The 5138-nt window shown below is 44.8% G+C and overlaps 1 pseudogene; it reads right to left on the bottom strand.

Annotated features, from left to right (window-relative positions):
* Positions 1 to 2914: 2914 nt before the first annotated feature.
* LOC139377094 (uncharacterized) lies at positions 2915 to 4269 on the bottom strand (annotated as a pseudogene).
* Positions 4270 to 5138: the final 869 nt, after the last annotated feature.

The raw sequence follows: 5138 nt of genomic DNA, 5'->3' as shown, positions 1-5138 counted from the left end.
ATTCCATTTCTCCATGGCAATAGAATGTAAACATTCTATTTTGCGCCAAACATCGCCTACAACTCAATTCTAAGTGCAGCATATTGGAGAACTCCACAGCCATTGATCATTCACGACTTTAAGTCATTCCTGTTATCTCTAGAGCATCCCGTATATCTATAGCGCTGCATTTCTTCCCCATCTTACCATGGATAGGGTCTGGTGCATTCCGGAGTTCACTTATGGTCCCACAAAGGTAATCTTAGGAGAAATGTATTTTAGCATACTGTAAATGCCGGTGCATAATGTGCATAACAAAGCATCATTATTTTCATCATCTTCAAAGGAATTCTGTAGAAGCAGCCTTTATTTTCAGACTCTGCAGGCCTGCCGGGAGGAAAATATTACAATAAACAGGTAAGATTCATCCCACAAAAACATAAACAACAGAAAGAGAGTTGTATTTCAAGACAGTTTAGAGAAGGTGATCATGAGAGTTCTTAATATCACTTGCAAATTGTGAGGCATGAGCAGTTGTGAAATGTTGCGTGAGGCCCTTCTGAAAGCACATGATATGGTATTTCATGGCACGGTCTCACACCTTACCTCATCTTGCAGAAGAAGCTCATGGTCCACTATCTGCTGCTCCAGAGTCAAGGCAAGATCCCGCCCCATGTCACAACGGAGCACATGAGCAACTGGCTGGTGTCTCAGGGCAAAAAATCCCTTAGGGAGAGGTGAGTACCACGTCAGCACTCACCTTCACTGCCATTCCCTGCCACCAGCAGCACTCCAGGAGATGTGGGTAAAATAAACAACAGCAAAATCAGAAGCCAGGAAAGTTGAATTACTCTGTGTTTTATTTGAAGGGTTTGGAAGGAAACCCTGGAGGAAGGAAACAACCTCGCTCGGCTGGTAAGAGAATGAGAGTTAGAGACATACTACAAGTTAGTGAGCTCTTTACTAGCCTTTCAACAAGGAGTTAGCACAGCAGAAGACAGTGTTCTCTGTGAGCACATTGTTTAGCTTTGTCTTCTCCTTTTTGTTGATTTCAGCGATCCTAAGGTCCACAGCATCGTGGAAAGAGCTGTGAGGATTATTCTGGGCGAGCAGTCCAATGAGCCCCATAGCAACCTGCTCAGCCCATCTCAGGTGGTGGTGGAGGTGGTGCCCAGGCTCCTCCTGGCCCTGTGGCTTCAGCCAGAGGAAGGCCATTCAGAGCACCCAATCCTAATAAGCGGGATGGCCGTGGGCGTGGTGGCGGCCGTAGTGGAGAAGCTATCCTGCATGTTAAAGGACCCTTCCCCTCACATCCCTTTCTCCCGGGCTGCTGCTTATGACTCTGTGCGATCGATCCTCGGGAGAATCAGTCAGTCTTTCTCCACGGATGACCTGCAGAGCCCTTTTGATATGAGCTCTGTCTGTGCCTTTGTGGCGGACGAGGTGCAGAGCTGCTTCCAGCCCCCTGCAGCCACCCTACCAGTTCCCCCTGTCCTCGCGGTGGCCGTTTCCACCACACTACCAGCTGACATCCAAGCAAGTGAGTAGCAATGATAGAGAGCACTCTGACAGACGCCTGTTCTGATGACATCTTGCTGCCTTGTAGTAGTAGAGCTCATCAGGATTGTTGTTGTCACCCATAACACAGACCCGGCTTCTTCCCACCTGGAGGTTGTGGACATCACCCCTAACAGAGAGGCAGATCAGGATTCTTCCCAACTGAAGGTTGTAGACATCACCCCTAACACAGAGGCAGATCCGGCTTCTTTCCACCTGAATGTTGTAGACATCACCAGTAACACGGAGGCAGACCCGGGTTCTTCCCACCTGACAGTTGTGGACATCACCTCTAACACAGAGGCAGACCCGGCTTCTTCCCACCTCGAGGTTCAAGACATCACCCCTAACACAGAGGCAGATCCGCCGTCTTCCCAACTGAATGTTGTGGACATCACCCCTAATACAAAGGCAGAGTCCATCTCTTCCCTCTTGGAGGTTGTGGACGTCACACCTGAAGAAAGGACTCTCACGATGGACGTCTCTGCCAGCTGACATCCAAGCAGGTGAGAAAAACTTAGAAAGCACTCTGACGGGTGCCGTTTGTCATGACATCTTAGTAGAACCTTTCAACTGGCCAGTGTTTAGAAGCTACGGTTTGCATTTGTTTACATTCTGGTCCTCTTTTTTCCCTTTCCAGAGGATGTTGCTGTGGTCATCCCGGATGTCACCCCACACGTCATCAAGGACGTGACACTGGATGTTCCATGCAGAGCTAGGAAAGGGGCAGTCCGGCGATTATTTTGCAGGCTTTGGAGGGCAGTGTGCTGCTGCGCCTGCCACAAGGAAGAGGAGGAACAATATTAATTATTCATCAGACCTTCAGAAATGGGATTGAACCATAGACCATTAAATTATTCGCATTATAATTGGACTCAATTCTGCTTTTCTTCTGTTTACTAATTAATTTCACAACTTTTTTTATAAACTTTCACTTTGCAAGTGTGGAGTATGTTGTGTAAATAAGTGGGAAACATCCCAATTTAATGCTTTCAATAATTTACTTTGTATATTTAAAAAAAAATATTATTTGACAACAAAAAAACAGAGGGCGCTCAACCAACGTTGAGTTGAGGTGCAACCAAAAATTTGAATCATCATAGAAAAGGAAAAAGCCCAACTCTTGCTCACTATAAAAATGCACTGTTTTATTCAGGCAAGGTTAAAAGATTAACGTTTCGGCCTAGTCTTTGACGATATGCAAGTTGTGTTTACCCAGTAAAAGGGTGACCCACACTCACCCTGGTTCTTGAGGGTTGAAGACAGTGAAAAAATGATCATTAAGTAAATGGGACTTTTCAATTCTTGAATAAAAATCTTTAATGAACATGAATTTAAATACAATTGACTTGAGGATCAGAGCAGGCAGGATGACTGGCTAGCCCTGAAGGCCCTCTGCCTCTACCTCTGTGTGGTTCATCTCAACCAAGAGGTTGTGGGTTGTCTTTCTCTCTGTGGGTGTGAATCACTATGACCTCTCCCTCTGCCTGCCATTTGGCTGATCAGAAGCCTTCTGCTCTTTCTTGCTCACATGAACAGGAGGAATGGCCTCTGGGGTAACCTCCTCTATCTAATGTCTCTTCCACCTCCTCTTTTTGACTGAGGTCACTCGTTCTCTCTCCCTGGGTGTTGGATAGTTCCTCCTCCTCTGTGTCTTTGTGAGTTTGGAGAGAGTTATCCTGTTCCGGCTCCCTCTAAAGGTGTGCACCGTAATCTCTTTTGTTGTGTTGAGGGGTTCAGTGGTTTTGGAGGGAGTCTGAAGTTCGATCTCTAGCGATGAGTGTGGGGGCTGTCCCGTGGTGGTGTCCCCCTCCCTCCTAAGGAGGAGCCACTGAGACATGTGATGAGGCCAAGGAAGATCCCTCTGCAAGGACGGGATAGGACACATCTGCTCATTCATATTCAAACGCACCTCAGAGTACGGACACAAACATGGATGCCCCCCCACACACAATGAACTTACCTGTACATATCAGAATCATACATTCGACAGACACCTCAAACATGTTGAGTCAATTCCAGATGCTGGAATGCAGGTGCAGTAGGGTCGAGTATGTCATGATGTGATACCATGTGTACCCCATATTCTGTGTTTGTGTTGATGTTTTTTTTGTATTTTATTCAACTTTTATTTAAACATGGTTTAAGAGACACACTGAGATTAAACATTTATTTTACAAGAGTGCCCTGTAAAAGTTGAAGTCATATTGAACAACTACCAGAGAGAACCTACTCTACATAGGAATTGCATACCATATATTTTCCATACATCAAAATAATACTTTATTGTAAATCAGCAATTACTAACTTAGATAAGGCCTCAAGGCCCCAGTTAATGGTTGAAAATAACTTATGCATATCAAGCATTGATCAATGACACTCTTAGGGATTTGTTGGATCGGTTCGTCTTTGTTTACCTGGACGACATCCTGATCTTCTCCAAAAACCCTTCCCGGAACACATACGGCCCTGTCCCACCTCACTCAAGCAGGTTTTTGCAGGAATCCCGAGACAGACAGGGCATTCATAGAGCTCAAGGGACGTTTCACCTCCGGACCCATCCTCGTTCATCCTGATTCTACTCGCCCCTTTGTGGTACTGCACCCATGCGCCTTTCTCTCCAAACGGTTCTCGCCAGCGGAATGCAACTACGATGTAGGCAACCGGGAGCTCTTGGCAGTTAAGTGGGCCCTTGAGGGATGGAGACACTGGTTGGAACCACTGCTTCATCATCTGGTCTCTTCACTGCACCTGGGTCCAACCTTACCACGTCAAAGTTATAGCATCTCTTAATTAATCCCTTCTCTTAACATGTATGGCCTCAAAACATAATCAAGCAGCTGACCAATTACGCAAGACTTTAGTTCTAAGTTAACTGATAATAATCAACAACTGGATACATTTCTTAATTTCTAAAGTGAAACTATCCTCCGCATTGGAGTACCTCTACAAGTACAAGTTTAACCAGTATTTCAGTTGTTGAAGTGTGGCAGGCCTGTGAGGAAGGATCCTACAGCCATGAGGAAACAGCCCATAGCAGTGAGCCTGGGCCGGTGCAGCTTTGCCCCAAAATGGCTGACCACAGCCAGGAACAGCAGGTTACCTGCAAGAAACCACAACACTACAGTAGCCAGGAATCTCAAATTATAAACGCTGGGTTTTTTAAAACTATAAATGGCATATCAGTTTGGATACTAGGCTGCAACTGGGACAACATTTCGTTTTACAGGGGGGTGTATATTTAAGGGGCTTAATACAGTTGCATTCCAGCCACTAGGGCGTACTCTGGTGAAGCCCATGGGAAATAAATAAATATAGTTGAAGTGAATTGGGAAGAGTAAGAATGAAAGACTGTAAACGGCTGTTACCTGTGCTAACATGATTTAAAGTGAAGTAAACCATACTTTTCGCGTTGTAGTTTACATGATAAGCTCATTGGAAGGGTAACATATACAGGATGTACATAAATGGGCATAAACACGTGAAACAGATAATAAATATATTGACATTTAGGAAATCAAAATGCATCTAAATATAGTTTGTTCTGTCTATGAAAACCTTTTTTTTTTAATTGTTAAAAAAAAATATGTATAAAATATACT

This window comes from Oncorhynchus clarkii, chromosome 20 (assembly GCF_045791955.1).
Source record: "Oncorhynchus clarkii lewisi isolate Uvic-CL-2024 chromosome 20, UVic_Ocla_1.0, whole genome shotgun sequence".
Classification (NCBI taxonomy): Eukaryota; Metazoa; Chordata; class Actinopteri; order Salmoniformes; family Salmonidae; genus Oncorhynchus; species Oncorhynchus clarkii.
The sequence above is the reverse complement of the archived record's forward strand: the minus strand, read 5'-3'. Positions and strand labels throughout refer to the sequence as shown.